General features: G+C 46.5%; 1 protein-coding gene across 1 annotated transcript in view; it reads right to left on the bottom strand.

Annotated features, from left to right (window-relative positions):
- Window positions 1–13,435, bottom strand: part of PRR5L (proline rich 5 like) — a 145,016-nt gene extending 131,581 nt beyond the window's left edge. The window contains exons 1-2 of the mRNA XM_082748970.1: window positions 13,298–13,435; window positions 12,657–12,811 (exon numbers count right to left, since the gene is read on the bottom strand). The gene's annotated coding sequence lies outside the window, so the exon portion shown is untranslated. The remainder of the gene's footprint in view (window positions 1–12,656; window positions 12,812–13,297) is intronic.
- Window positions 13,436–16,772: the final 3,337 nt, after the last annotated feature.

The raw sequence follows: 16,772 nt of genomic DNA, 5'->3' as shown, positions 1-16,772 counted from the left end.
CAAGGGGTGGATTGTAGCGGGTACTTTCAGTGTTCAAGCCTTGCCATCTAGATGCGTCTCTTTACCTAAGGTCATTCTCTGGCCACCAGGGTTCACTCTACTTATGCACATGGCTAGAAAAGTCAGGAAATGCATGTGCTGGGAGCACACTTACCCTGTGGCTAAGGAATTTGGTGTAAATACCCCATATCCCTTTCCCCTTGGGTGGGATAACTGTACGATGTGTTTCCCATGCTAGTTCCCAGGGTTTCTTAGGATTTGTCTTCAGTTACACACATAGTAGTTTGATTGACAACATATCCATAATTGGTTACTTTCCCTTGCATACATCAATTCCCTACTGCTATAGTACTGCTTCCCTACCTTCCAAGTAAACAATTTACATGTGAATCTTTGTCTCAGGATCTGCTTCTAGGGGAACCCAAACTTAGACACTCTATCCCATTCTCATCTAATGTTCTTAAAAGAGACTCTGAGGAACTATTTCTGATTAAAGTGTGAATGACTGATAGGGCCCAGAGAGGAGAGTTTAAAAGAAGAAATATCCTTAAGCAGTGATTCTAAAGCAGTAGGCTTGGACACACAGGAAGCTTCTACAGGCATGCTGACAAATTATGACCTACAGGTAAAATCCATCTTTTGTAACAATTGATTGCACTTATTATTACACACTGTCAGACAGACTTGTAAGTTGAGAATGTCCTTGAAGACAGAGTAACACGGGGCCCAATTTGTAGCATGCAAGAATAAAGAAGCCCTGTGTTATATGGAGACACAGAATGATCATATGTTCTTTTGAGAGGATGCAAAGTTTTCCAGGTCAGAGTGGTACATTACTTTGCTCAAATAGTGACCTAGGGTGGACCAGCAACTGTGTGACTAGAGGGATAACCACAGACGACTGCACATACACGGAGTCACTGTAGCAGTGACTTTGTTGTAATTATGGTTGACTTGTTGAAGTTGATTGAGTCTCTTCAAGCTTCAGAGTGTGTCAAAACACACATACACACACTTAAATCTTTACATTTGGTTTTCAGATTCCTGTCAGTGGGAGAAATCTGGGAAGAAGAGAGGGCAGGGAAACATTTTTGGAGAACATACACCAGCACCGCCATCCCCAGTACCATCACCAAGGCCATTTGTAGAGTGGTTTTACTCTACAAATTTAATCTGTAATTGTTTTTAAACGGGTGTTAGGGAACTCTAACATCCCTGTGAACCTGGCAGGTTCTGCCAACAATGAAAAACTTCGTGCCAAATAAATATTTAAGCAAACTCTGTATCCAGTTATTAGTCTTATATATTGATTTTGTTAGGAGAAAAACCTCACCCACTAGAAGTACAATTTGGAAACCATAGATACGCATGATTATTTTATTCTTGTAACCACCCCCTGCCGACACCAGCTTGCATAGAAGGAAAATGAGGTTCATAGGAATTAAATGACTTAGCCAATATTACAGACAAGACCTGAGCTGAACTGTGGTACAGAACCACACCACATCCAGCACTCTTTCCCCTACATTCTACTACATTTGAACACTGGTGATGAAACACGTGGTTTAGCAATTTATTGGCCAGTAAGTCTGTTTTGTTGAGAAGGGGTCAGAGAACAGTTTATAAAAAGTTCTTAGAACTTGGGTCATTCCAAGAAAATACCAAAACATCTCCAGTTCATTCCCTCCCTGAACTATGTTCAGCATGTGGTATTCCAGCGGTTGTTTTGATGGGACATGTTCTCATAGCTGGTCCTATGGGTCTTCCACACCAACCAGACCCTTTGGGCATCACTCAGAAACATCCCTTGTAGCAGTCAACTTTGCTGCAACACTGCTGCAGAAGAAAGACTTGGCGACTTATGAAAACAAGGCATTATTTTTCTTGCACACAAATCTACAGGTTGGGCAGGGGAACTCTGCTTCCGCTGGGAGTTTGGTCTGCTTCATGTGGTTAATCCTTGGAGGCCAGAGAGAAGGGACAGTGGCTCCCTAAGGTGTTCTCTTCTCATGGTGGTCACAAGAGCACAAGGGTAGCACACCCTACTTAAAGCCGCTGCTAGAGTCCTATCCATTCATATCCCATTGGCTATGTCATGTCAATGGCCAAGCCCAAAGTCACTGTGGGCAAGAAATATACTATGTCCTAAGCCGCAAGGGAGGTGAATGAAAATTTGTTGACTGATACTCCAATTTATCACGATGAGCTAAAAAAGTGATTCTCATGAAGGGAAGCCAAATACCTCTTTCTGAAATCTTCTAAATCCGTAAACTGATATTGTCCTATTAATAAAGTCGGTCCTATAAGCTGCCAAGAGGAGATCATCCCAAAGGGGCCTTTCCTGGGAGACCCCAGGGGAGTGTGAAATGGCAGCTCTCCAGACTAGCAATCCCAAAATGGAAATTACCTAGTTGCCACTGGGATATTTTTAAAACGCACTACTTCACTTGCAGTGATCTGCTGTAAATCAAGCCTCCAAGCCTCCCTTCATAGAGGATGGGACCTGCAGACAGAGAGAAGGGGTGGATGTGTTTGATTTATAAGCTCCACCTTAAAAAATCAATTTCCTTCAATGGAAGTCTTGGCCACAATGCAGAACAGTGCAGTAACTAGAAAGAAACACTCCCAACTTTGACAGTATAAGTCTCCCCTTATGTTGGATAATATGGCTTTGTCCGCTCAACTCCTCAAAACACGCATTTCCTCTTCCCCTTCCAAATACACTCAGTTTTGCTCAGGGAACTCCCTTTCCTCAAGGAACAGTGACCCATCCCCAGTACAAACCCTGGGGACAGGACAAATTTGTCGAGAGGTAATTCCATTCACTTTGCCCATGGTTGGTTCAAGAATAGGTAAAGGACCTAGAAGCAGCCCAGGAGACAAATTGCGCCTATGGGAAAAGTTTGCTAGAAGGATGCGGGCAGGGCTTCTAGAAAAAGTTATTTCACTTTAAGGAGAAAGCCCCAGAAATAAACTGACCTTCTGTCTTTCTCTGAACCCTGCTCTGTCTAGATAGTCCTGCTAGAGCCCTATTTCTTTCTGAAGATGGAAACAGGAAGATGGCAAAGCAAAGAGTTGAAAAGGTTGGGTGTCCTGAAGATATCACCAAGCCACTGAATCAGCCTCTTCCCTGAAGCTTGCTCTAACTTTGTCCTTACTTTTATTTTATTTTTTAGAAGATTTTGTTTATTTGATAGAGAGAGTGATGACAAGTAGGCAGAGAGGCAGGCAGAGAGAGGGAGAAGCAGGCTCCCTGCTGAGCAGAGAGCCCAATGTGGGGCTCGATCCCAAGACCCCGAGATCATGACCTGAGCCAAAGACAGAGGCTTAACCCACTGAGCCACCCAGGTGCCCCTTGTCCTTACTTTTAAGTGAGATAATAAAAGATCCTGGCGTGTGACTCCTGACTCACAGCTAAAGGCCTCTTCAGCCATATCTATCTCAGTCACCTCCTAACCGCGCATTTGGGCAATCGCTTGATTTTTCCAGCTCCTGTTTTGCACCTGTAACTATGTCACAGAATCCTTGTGGAGGCTAAATGACGATGCCCACGAAGTATTTGCGAACTTGCAAGATCTGGTGTCTGGCAGCGGTGCAAATGGTGCGCAGGTATGGTTTTTTGGTAACACTGAGTGAGAAAGCCTGGCTCATAATTGCCATCTCTGCACTTCCCTATGTTATTGTCCTCTGGCTATTGCAATAAAAGCTTCATAATGGGAAGGACCTGTGTCTTGGTAGGGCGGACTGATAGGTGTAAAGTCTCCCATTCTAACCACTAAAGCCGGCAAGAGTTAAAGTCCCATGGTTTAAATTAGATGGGGGATACTTTCACTCATAAGTATTATGTAATTATGTGTTCTGGTTTTTTTTTTAATTAAGAGAATTCTTATTCAAGTGTAATTAGTATACAGTGTTACAGTCGTTTCAGGTTTATGATAAAATGATCCAACGGTTCTACCATTTCTCAGTACTCCTCATGATTAGTGTACTCTTAATTCCCTTTATCTGTTTCACCCAGGCCCCTATCCACCTCCCCTCTAGCAACCATCCATCTGCTATATTTAAGAGTCTGTGGAGTTTGGTTTTGGGTTTTTTTTTTTTTTTGCCTCCTTTTAAATTTTGTTTGTTCACTTGTTTTGTTTCTTAAGTTCCACATAAAAGTGAAATCTTATGGTATTTTCTGATTGATTTATTTCACTTAGCATTACATACCCTCTAGGTCCATCCATGAAAAGATCACTAATCATCAGGTAAATGCAAATTAAAACCACAATGAGATCTCACTTAACACCTGTCAAAATAGCTAAAATAAAAAACACAAGAATAACAGTGTTGGCAAGGATATGGAGAAAAAGGAACCTCCGAGCACCGTTGGGGGGAACGCAAACTGGTGCAGCCACTATGGAAGACAGTATGGAAAGTCTTCAAAAAAGTAAAAACAGAATTAACGTGTGACCCAGTAATTCCACTACTGAGTATTTACCCACGGATAATGAAAACATGAATATGAAAAGACAGATGCACCCCTGTGTTTATTGCAGGATTATTAACAATAGACAAGGTGAAGAAGCAACCCAAGTATCCACCTGTAGATGAATGGAAAGAAGGTGTGATATAGATAGATAGATAGATAGATAGATGGATGATAGATAGATAAATAGATAATTTCACTGGCATATCAATCAATCAATGGAATATTGCTCAGCCATGAAAAAGAATGAACTCATGCCATTTACAACCACATGTTTTGTTTTTGAAAATATGAAAAAAATTCAGATAAACACTATGAGAGAAGAAAAGATAATCCACACATGATCCCATCACCTGAAGGAAAACCACAGTGAACAGTGATCTATGCTCTTCTAGATTTTTTGTGGTGGCTACTTCTTTGAAAAGAAGAAAGGAGAAAAACAGACATCCTGTGCACTACTTTTGACAGTGAGATGGTGAAGATGGTTTTGGAGGGGAACTTTGCAGTCTTTGAAATTTAAAATATTAAAATTTTTTTAAATGCACCTGCCCTTTGGTTCACCATTTCTACTTCTGGGAATCTCTGTTCCAGAGCGACACCAGGAATAGTGGATACTTAGAGCTTCCAGATGCCCGGGACTGTTCTCTGCATCAATATGCCATCTCAGTTCATCCTCACAACACAGGAGGGTGGTCTTACTATTATTGTTAAATAATAGCTCTGCTGAGATACAATTCACATGCCATACAATTTACCCATTTTAAGGTATACAGTTCAATATTTTTTTAGTATATTTGCAGAGTTGTGCTATCATCATCACAATTTTAGGACATTTTCATCACCCCCAAAAGAAGCCCTGTACTTATTAGGAGTCAATCCTCATTATCTCAACCTCTCAGTCCCCTGAGAACTACCAACCTACTTTCTGTTCCTGTGGATCTGCCTATTTTGGACTTTTCACATCAGTGAAATACACAATATGTTGTCCCTGGTGACCGGCCACTTTCTGCTAGCTTAATGTTTTCAAGACTCATTTATGTTGTAACATATATCAATACTTCCTGTCTTTTTAATGCCAAATAATATTCATTGCATGGACATACCACATTTTGTTTATCCATTCCTCACTTGTTGGACATCTGGATTGTTTCTAGCTTTTGCCTAATAGGAAGAAGGCTGCTATGATCATTTGCATACATGTTTTTGTGTGGCCATGTGTTTTCGTTTATCCTGGGCCTCTACATCAAAGTGAGAGTTGTTGGGCCATTTGCTGTAATTCTCTGAATTACCTTTTCAGGAGCTGCCAAACTTTCTCCCCAAGTGGTTGCACCATTTTATATTCCCACCAGGGGTATACGAGGACTCCAATTTCTTCATAGCTTTGCCAGCCAACACTAGTTAATACCTGTCTTTTTGATTATAGACATCCTAGCAGGAATAAAGCAGCATCTTGTTGTCATTTGTTTGCATTTCCTTCATGATTAGAGGGAGGTACCATTATTACCTTCAGTTTACACATGAAGCAACTGAGGCACAGAGAGGTTCATTAACTTACCCATGGTCACTCAGTACATGTATGGACTCCCATGTGTACAGCAGTATATGTAGAAGAAAGTTGGCTGCAGCTCTGTGGGTGGCAAATATTAGAAGAACCCATATGTCTACCTGCAAGGATTTATCCTGCAGAAGACCATCACACAACTATCAAAGACGGGGCAGGTCCGTTTAGGCTGACATGGAATGGGTTCCAAGACACTGTTAGTGAAGAAGCGACTCACAGAATCGTGTGTACAACGTGAACCTAGAGACCCAGGCCTAGAGACAGATGTGATACAGGCATAGACAGGTTACCCACAAAGCTCCTCACAATGTTCCCTGGGAGGTAGGCTCCCAGGAGGGCACTGCTATATCGCCAGCACCTAGAACTGGACGTAGCCCATAGTAGCAACTAAATAAATATTTGCTGTTAAATGAACGATTTCCTTGGAGAGAGAGAGAGAGAGCAGTATATACAGAAGAGCTCATGTTGTGCTCTGAAGCCCCACACCCTTTGCATATAGAGAAGTGGCCTCACTGGCTTCCCAGATGCCAAGAGATCCCTCTCAGGCCACAGTGCCCCTTGCTTGAAGCGAGTAGTCTCTAGCTCCCACCCCGCCTCAGCCCCACCACGCTCCATAGCTGGAGCTGACGACCCAGACAGGAGACAGGCCCATACCCGCCTTGCCGGGCACCCCACCCTGATCGATGAGCCACTCTTCCAGCTAACAGGAATCCAATGTCAAGATGACGGCAGTGAATCTCGTTTTCATGCCTGGGAAGATCTTAAAAATCAATAAGCATTAGAAGGACACCGCCAAGTGTTTTTCTTTTTATCGTTTTTCAATATTTGTTTAATTCGTCATCCGGGCTGAGCCCAGGGAAGGGGGCCCGAGGATTCAGGGCCCCTGGCGGAGCAGCACAGGCCTCCCCTTGGCAGCATTTTTGGCTTACGGTGTGCTGGGTGAGCTGGGAGACAATTAGGAAAACAACTGGGGGCTGTGGCCTCCCAGAGCCAGAAAACTTAGGGTGCAGAAATGACAAGGACTGTAGGTGATGAAATTCTAACAGTGAAGATAGCAAATGGCATCAGAAATGATGGTTAGCAGAGGCCAGGATGAGAGATGTGAGTCGGCTGTACGATAGGCTGGTCCTCGCAGATGGAGGTGATGTTAGGGATCTGCGCATGCCCTCACTGTGTGTCATGAGGAGAACTGCTCCAGGTCCCCTTTCTCCTGCAAAAGTGGGGCAGGTTCTCAGTGGGGTGTTTGACTCCCCACCCCACCACTCCATGCCCTGCCAACACACACACAACCATTTGATCACCAAGTCCCGCGCTTTCCCTCTGAAATAACTCCATCCTGTCCATTTTCCCCATCTCTGCTCTTTCTAGGTTAGTTCGAGTCACCTTCCCCACTCACCAGGGCTCTTGCAACTGCCTCCTGAGTGGTCTTCCTGCCTTGAGTCCTGTTTGCTCCCAGATCTTTTTCCACCGAGAACAGCCTGGCCCTGAGAGGTGGTGGGTGGCCTTGTGGGTTAAAAGCATGACTCTGGAGCCAGGCTGCCTGGGTTCCGACCTGCCTCCTCCAGACCTGTTTTGAGCCACTTGAGCCACTACTTCCATGTTCTGGGCCTCAGTTTGCCTCATCTGTAAAACAGCGGTGCTGATCGCTAGGTGCTGGGAAGCCAGTGAGGGTTAAGTGGACTACTACAGACGGAGCCCTTACAGCAGCGGCTGCCAGACCCAACAGCTCAATACACGGTAGCCTCCTCTTTCTGAAACACACCCCCCTGCTTATATTCACGTCGGGACAAAGTCCAAATTTATCCACAGCACCCGTGCCTTCTCTTCTCACCTCCTGGTAACCCCTTGATTGACATTCAACACTCCCATTAAATGTCTTTGTGTGTGTTTTTATGTGGTTCCTCTAACAAAACAGGCTACCAAGCATTCACACACGTTGCCTGTTATATTCTCCCCAAGGCACTTCCCCATTCCCCTGTCCATCGTCCATTCATCTCTCCGCTCTTAGATGTTATTTTCTTTGGAAGGCTTCTCTCACTCATCAAATTCCAATTAGGTGCCCTCTTTTGTGTTCCCACTGCACCCTTACTTCCCATTGAGGCACTTGTTACCTTGTATTTTTAAATCTTTATAATGAAAGTTTTCACATGGAAAAACCCAAAGCCCAAAGAATCGTAGAACAGTACAATGAGCTCTCATAGACTCCCAGCAACTGGTAACATTTTACCATATTTGCTCTCTCTTTGTGTGTGTATTCATTTTGTTGCCAAGTCAATTACTGACATCATGCTCTTTTAACTTGCATCTCCAAAAAAGGAAGCAAACTGAGGAGTATTCTCCCACCTAAAATACAATGCCATAATCACACTTTTAGAAATGAATCATTCTCTAATGTCGCTGAATACTTGGCCTGTAACCAATTTTCCCCAGCCCTTCCCCAATTCCCTTTTACAGTCTTTCTGCTACATTTCATTTGAATTGCTCCTTCACTTGGGCTGTAAGCTCTGAGAGGAATGGAATGTGTCCCCTTGGTTTCCCTCTCCCCAGCACTCAGCTTATGGCAAACCCTCAGTACCTATTTGTTACAAGAAAGAACAACCTCTATGCCCCAATTCTTTCTGCAGAAAAGGGTCGTCAGCCAGTTCCAATCCCAGCACAGTTGCGCCCCCCCCCCACACACATGTACACACTCACCCTTTGGTAATGCCATAGCATCACTTCCGTGGGCCAAGTCAGAAACCAGAGGAGCATTCTAGATGCTTCCGTCGGTTGACCCCACTTAGCTCCCACACTGTCTCCTGTCTAACCCATTCCCCTCTCCATTCTGGAGGCCAGGACTGTGGTCTGGTCCTTCCTCCTTCCTTGCCCAGCTCTGGGAGTCTTGACGCTTCTGATTCTCCAGTGGTCCAGTCTTGCCTCCTCCAAGCCCTGTCCTGCCCCACAGGTCACTTTTCCCAGGGACCATTCATGACCCGTCGCTTCCTGGCAGAGGACCTATAAAGGCCCTGAGTGTAATAGATATTCACTAAATGACTGCTGAGTGCTTAAAGAGAAATACTATCCTCTCCTTCTTCCCTGGTCTAAGGGTCTAAGTTAGCGGCAACCGCATGCATCCCTGTCCTATTCCCTGGGCCCCAGACTCCAGGCCAGGCCAGGCCAGTCCAGCGCTGCCTCTGGACAGATCCTGGATATAGCCTCGGCACACAGCTTCCAAACAGCCGCCAGACCCATTTGTCCTTCTTCCTTCCCTGGGAAGTTGTGCAAGGATGCGCAACGGTAGGCCCGAACTTATATTTAAAGAAAACAGTTAAAAATCTAAACAGAAAAAGTCAGCTTAAAAATCAAGGTCTTTCTATTTTGAAGTTTTCTTTAGGTCAAGTACATCTTAGGAGATACAGGGTGAGACCATACAGCCCCTTCTGCCTCAAATAAGATTTTCAGGATGCAATTTTGCTTTTGTGCGCTTCTGCAAAGAAAGCTGTTGCACCGCCCGCCATTACTGCTCTGAAGGAGTTACGCTGGGGCAGGGGCAGAAGGTTCCAGCAGAGATCCCTTGGGGACACAGAGCCCCATCTGACCCTGGACCCACCACCCCAGCACCAGCCCCTGCATTCCAAATGCAGCATTCAGACTAGGCGGGGACTCCAGCTTTTTACCGTGGTGACATTCTGCTAAGAAGGAACTTCTTTCCAGCCCAGAACAAAAAAGGGCAGCAGTCTGAAGCTCTCAGAAGCCTGGTGGGGAAGGCCGAGGGGAGTGACCGAAGTGGGTCAAAGAGGATCTCTGCTCCCCGCTCCCCAAGGTCTCTACCATCTACCTTGGGGGACGTTCCTGAACCGGTCTGAGCTCCAGCTTCCCCTCCTTCGGCTCGACGAGGACACCGTCCTCTTCCTCATGGGGCTCCTCATGAAAATTAAGTGCGGCATCAGAGGGATAGCAGAGTGGGAAGGCTACCTGAATCTCAGCGTGTGCTGAAGACACAAGCCATTCGGGGACACATCCCAAGGGAGCTGTGACGCCGTCATGCAGGACTTGCAAATGATACCAGTTTCCCCCTTTTTGGACCATCCCCAGCCCTGAAAGGAGGGCTGGACGAGGAAACAGTGGGAGCACGGAGGGAGAATTTTGGAGTGAACAACAGAGGTGCTCCCAGTCCCAGCTGCCCACTCCCCACCTCCTGGGAGTGAGCCGCATCTCTGTAGCTCGAGTATCCCTAAGGACTTTTGTCTGCATCACACCTTAGAAGCCCAAGGTGAAGAGAGACGGAGCACCCAGCAGGAGGGAGGGGGCCGGGAGGCTTTGGATTTTCTGGGTAAAGAGGAGCTGAGTATTTCTGATAAGCCAGAGGTGTGCAACAAGGGACCCTGGGAGTCGCGTAGATCCTCTGGAAGAGGGCCTCCAGGAGAGCACGAACCCTTCCCCAAATAGAAGCTGACGGTACCTGGCCTGGCTGAACTGTGCCCCCCTACCCCAGCCCCCTTCCAGACTCATATGTTCAAGCCCTGACTCCCAGTACCTCAGAACGTAACTGTATTTGGAGTTAGGGTTTTAAACGAGGTGACTGGGTTAAAATGAGGTCTTTAGAGTGGACCTTCATCCAATCTGACTGGTATCTTCAGAAGAAGACAAGATGTGGGAATGCACATAGGCAAAGGGAAGATGGTGTGAAAAACAAGGAGAAAACGGCCAAACCCAAGCCAACAAGAGAGGCCTCGGAAGAAACCAAGCTTGCTGGGTGCCTGAGTAGCTCAGTCAGTTAAATGGCTGCTTTGGATTCAGGTCATGATATCCGGGTCCTGGGATCGAGCCCTGCAGTGGACTTTCTGCTCAGTGATAAGTCTCCTTCTCCCTCTCCCTCTGATTGCTTTTGCTGTCTCTAAAATAAATAAAATTAAAAAAAAAAAAAAAAAGACACCAAGCCTGCCAACGCCTTAGTCTCTGTTAAGACACTCAGCCTGTGGTATTTGTTTTGGCAACCCCACCAAACTAGTAAGCACGGCTCAGACTTGGAAGAAGGAGTCTTAGGCAGCCAGCTTCAAAGGATCGGGAGTTTAGAAATCCCCAAAAATGAGGAAGGAGGGTATTCTCTGAAGTATTTATAAAATTGTGCCAAGAGAGAAAGAATCAGGTGCCAACACCCACCAGGTCCAGCCAGCTAACCGCAGTGTTAACCAAGTTAAGAACTTCCCTGCTCTTCTGGGTCCTCCTCTCCCCCTCTCCTGCCCCTGCTGGGGGTCAGAAGCCTCAGTGAGCCAGCTGGCAGCATAGGCGGGAAGCGGGGAAACCAACCACAGTCTCCCTTTCTTTGCTCCAGGCCCCAGCTGGAGGTGGGAGAGAGGCTCCACGTGGAACAGCCTTTGAAGGTCTGAACTGAGACTGCTTTGGAGCTAGAAAGGTAGTCAGCATGGGCCCACCCTAATTTCCATCCTGGGACAAGGAAAGAAGGGGACCGTGTAGGAAAAAATTGAGGTGCGGTAATAGACAAAAGTAAAGTTGGCTTCCTGAATGCCCCCCCACCCCATGAGTCCTGTTTATTTACCATATGTCCTCCTGCCCAGGCGGCGGCTCAGCCCAGGCTCTGGCCAAGAAGGAGACAGGTTATTTGTGAAGCAATTATCATCCCTGCAAATTTTTTCTGGCCGCTGTCGGGCAGGTCTATCTTCATCGAGCAAGGCGAAAGCGAACAACGGACAAACCATTTCAGACCTTCTGCACTCCTCAAGCCAGGAACGTTAAGCGATGTTCTGCAAAGCCAGGGACAGAACGCCACCCTCTCTATCTCATGACCCAGAGGAGGCCACTTAACTCCAAACTGGCCACGGGGCTGGGCAGGCTTTAGAGTCACACAACACTCTAGAAAGAACCAAGCTCAAAGCCTGCCTCTGCCACGTGACTGCGGTGTGACCCTGGGAGAGTTACTTAGCTTCCCTGAAATTGCCACCTCAATAAAATGGAGACCATAAAAGTATCCTTCCAATAAAGTTATTATCCAGAATAAATGAGGACATAGATGCTAAACCCTTGGAACATTGCCTGCCACAGGGCAAAGGTCTCACTATACATACTCCTCGTAGTTATCATTATACATCACTGCCTCTCAAGGTGCAACCTTGGAGTGACCTTGATTTATTGTGCAAAACATTATGTAAGAAGCATGTGATGAAAAGCACAGACTCTAGGACCAGACTGCCTGTTTTCCATTCTCTGCCAAGCGAGAATGGAAAACACATTGTTTAAGTGTTTGCTGTAATTGCTATCAGTACCATAAGATACATATAGTGATCTGCACACAAATACAGGAAGTTCAAGAAGAGCTTAATAATGACAGCAATGATTAAGGGAATAGTCATTTCCATAAATCCACGCAGACCCTGAAGTTTCTTGTTACCCGGACATCAGAGGCACTGACTAAGGGTCAGACAGGCAGAGTGTGTCCCTAATCAGGAGGCTGCTGAACTTGACCTCAGTTGCTTTGGCTTATTCATTTGTTTGCCAGCGGACCGTCACTCTCCAGCAAGCAGGGTATCTAGAAAACAGAAACCCATCCTCCTCGGGCTGGACCCTCAGCCACCGCTTCCAGGCCCTGCTTCCCACCAGCAGCTCTCTGCCTGTCTCTCATGTTACCTGGTCTGGTTCCTTCCTCCAGGACAGGTGCCATCTCGCAGGGGAGAGGTGAGGTGCCACTGCATTCCAGCCTCCTGAGAAGGTGACATTCTGATGGGCTCCGCTGTCGTTAGGCCTAGCTCTCCATCAGTTCCCACCGACCCGGGGCCTGAGCACTGCCAGAGAAGCAGACAGGAAAGATGTAAAGCTGATACCTCCTGCAGGAAATAATTGTCTAGCTGATTCCAGAACTGAAAAACACAAGTATAACATTGGAGAAAGGAGAGCAAAGTGCCATTCAAGGCCATTGTTACAGCCTCCTCTCTGTGTATCAGGGAAACAAAGAGGCCCTGTGTGTGAGGACAATGCCGTGGCTTACCAGCCACTTCTGTGTTACTCCTGGGGACGGGAGGGTGAGAAACGAGGCCACGGTGCCCTCCCAGCCCGATGCGCCCTGAACTCCACTAATCACAGCCTCCAGGCTAGCCAGCTCCGGGGAAGAAATCTGGACTCCCAGCTCATGGGGTTCTGAATTGGGGAGACAGGAGACGCCCCCTCAGGAGGGACCAGATGGGTATCCACTAGTCTTCCAGGCATCACGTGGTGACAAATGCCCCTCTCCTCTCCCTCCCCTCTTCTCTTGCTACCTTTCAGAGACTCACCACAAGTTAGAGCTAGAAAGAATGGCAGACATCATCTCTCCAAACACATATGTCATCTACTCCAACCCCTGGCTTTAGTGAGGGGCACCTGACCAGGACGAGTGCCTGGCTGTGCAGCATGTTAGCAGGGTCTGCGAACCCAGGTGAATCCTTATGCAGCAGCCTCCACTGAACCACCCCCTGCCCCCCCCCCGCCCCCGCCATGGACCAAGCGCTCTATTATGAGCAAACTCGCAAAATGACCTCATTTGCTCCTGGCTTCAAATCCTTGGTCTGCCACTAATTATCCATGGATTATGAGTTCATTTTCTGACCCTTCGTTTTCCCACTTGTAAACTGGGAATATTCATGGGTGACTGTGAGAACTGAATGAGTTTAAACATGGCAAAGCAATTAGGACCATGCTTGAGCTGTACATGTCACTTGAGAAGCATGAATGGGAAATTAGATGTCCACCTGAAACTTGCTTAAGCTCATGGTGAGACGCAAGGCAGATAACTAGAAACCCAGGATCTTAAATACAAACTTGGCCTGGCCATCGACTATGGCCTCACTTTACCCCCATAGGTCCCTGCCGAAAGCTAGGCCCTAACGAATAACCCCCCAGCAGGGATAAGGCAGGTGACGTGTGGGGAGGACCAACTGTGACATAACACAGAGCATTAGGGACAGCGGGGATTTGGAGAGCCTGTGCCTGTCTCCAGGGTGGCAGCCAGGACTCAGCTCCAGCCGACTGCTGCAAGGTGCACGGTGGGAACAGCATGGCTAGGCCTGTCAGTTTCTAGAGAAAAGCCAGGAATCTAGATTTTTAGGTCACATTTCCCAATTTTAAAATACTGCATTAAGGAAGACATTGTTCGTACAAAGTGAGTCCTGGATCATGCCTGATCTGGACAGAGACAGCGTGTGCAAGCCAGGGCACACCTGTCATTTTCAGGTCTTCTGTCCCCAGTTTGCCTGCAGTCTCCCAGGGAGCTGATCGGTTCACTTCAAAACCAGTCTTTGACTTAGAGCAGGTGGTATAATACCAAAAAAGTGAAGCAGCCCCTTTCTCTGTGGACACCTGCATCTCCGTCCGTGAAATGAGGGTGAGAAGGAAAAATGGGGAAATGAGGGTCTCTCCCTAAAGGACCGCAGGCCCCTCGGCCTCATCCAGCTCATGCAGGTGTTCCTCTGATAAAGAAGGCAGCCCAGACTTAGTGGCAAGACCCAAGGGCAGACTGAGGTCTTAAGCCCCCATAATCTCCAGCAGTCACCTCAAATGAACGTCAGTGGCCTCAATGATAACATGGGCTGGCTACGCAAATTTCAACCCTGAAGCAAGCTTGCTGGCAACCAGACACCGCATCACACCCACCAGGATGGCTATAATCAGACAGACGGATAATAATAAGTGTTGGCGAGGATGTGGGGCAATGGGAATCCTCAGACATTGCTGATGGGAAGGCAAATGGTGCAACCACTCTGGGAAACAAGACTGGCAGGTCCTCAGAAAGTTAAACACAGAGTTAGCTTGTGGCTCCTAGGTATATACACCAAGAGAAATGAAAATACCCATTGACACAAAAGCTTGTTCAAGAGTGTTCACGGCAGCATTACTCATGAGAGCCAAAAGGCAGAAATGACCCAAATATCCATCATCTGATGAATGGATAAACCAAATGTGATCTAGCCATACAAGGAAAATTACTCAGCCATCAAAAGGAATGACGTCCTGATACAGGATACGCAGCATGGATGACCCTTGAAAACATCAGGCTAAGTGGAAGAAATTGATGAAAACAAGCGCATCTTGTCTGCCATGTTGGGAACACGTAAATCAAGAAGAGAGAAAGGAGATTCGTGGGGGCCTGGGACTAGAGTGTGATGGAAAGAGAAGGGGGGACAATAGCTAAAGGGCATGTTTTTCTTTTCGGTGGTGAATATGTTCTTGAATTGTGGATGTACCAAAATCCACTGAATTATACACTTTCAATGGGTACATTGTAAATGCGAATTGCCTCTCAATAAAATTGTTGGTAACAACAACAAAAACAGCAAGAGCTCTTGAACTAAGATTGCTGCCCCTAATAACCTTTTATTTAAAAATTCTCTCTCCTTGCTGCTCCCTTCACATCAGGCCCCCTGGAGAAGACAGGACAAGTGGCTCAGGGCTCACGTGAGGGGGACTAGCTAGACCTGGTTTGCCCAGGACTGTCCCAGTGTTATCACTGCAAGAGTTGTGTCCCTAGAAATCCCTCCTTCTTAAACTGAGATGGTTGATCATGCTACTGGCAACCCTTTCTCATAGCACAGGAATGCTCTGCCCTTTCGGGGCTCAAATGGAATCACCAAATAAATAACCCTTCTCTCTCTCTCTCTCTCTCTGGGGTATAAATCACCCTTGAACTCCCCATAAAGGTCAAAAGGTATTTTAATTGTTGTTTCCATTTTACAGATGAGGAGACTGAGGTTCAGAGAGATGAAGGAACTTGCCAGAAGAACACAGGAGCCAGGAATTGAACCTGAGTCTTTTTCCAAGGCACCCCCTCCATTCATTACCTTATCTCTTATCACACCACTGGGCTGACTATCCAGGAAGACCTTCAGATTGTTCTGCTGCCTTGGGAAGGGAGTCAGACATCAGACAGAAGAAGTATGAATTTTCAACTATGGGAAGACAATGAGATATATATAGCTTGGCAATTAACAACACAGATTCTGGAGCCCAAACTGCTCAAGTCCGAATCTGGCTCTGCCACTACTTAGCTGTGTGACCGTGGACAAGTTACTTAACTTCTCTGTATCTCAATTTCCTTGTATGTAAAATGGAGAAAATAATAGAAGTGTGTGTGTGTGTGTGTGTGTGTGTGTGTGTGTGTGTATCACATAGGTTTGTTATAGGAAGTAAGTAAATCAGTAAGTGTGAGAAGCTTAGAAAGAACCCTGACACATGGCAGGCTTATCACATAAATGAAAGTAAGCACAAATTAATAGACCCAGAATTGGAAAGAAATCAGATGAGGCCTAATGAAAACCAGGCAGTGGGACCAAATTCTGGAAATAAATTCTGCCACTCTATTCTGTTCCTGTCTGTGAAAACATTTATGGTTTAGAAATTGCTGTAAGCTCCCCAGACCACAGACAAACCTTTCTTTAAATGCATCATGGTGGTGGCAGTCTGGAAAGCCCCACCAAAATGGGATGACATAGTGCAGGGTTGCACACCCTACCCATCGCTGACTGGAGCCCAGAGGAACCCCTGGTAACACACCTGCCCACAGGGCCAGGAGAGCTGGATATCCTCCCTGGGGGAAGCACCTATCACTCCGCTCTGCTCTCTGCAGTAGGTGTGATAGACCTCATTTTACAGATGTGGAAACCGAGGCTCAGAGAAGCTTGAGAACTTGCTCAAGATACAGTTAATAACATGTAAAGTTGGGATTCAAGCTTAGGTGGAATTCTAAAGCCTTTATGCTGTATTGCCCCCATGTAT

Source organism: Mustela nivalis (genome assembly GCF_964662115.1).
Source record: "Mustela nivalis genome assembly, chromosome: 9".
NCBI classification, from domain to species: Eukaryota; Metazoa; Chordata; class Mammalia; order Carnivora; family Mustelidae; genus Mustela; species Mustela nivalis.
This window is presented reverse-complemented; position numbering and strand designations above follow the sequence as displayed.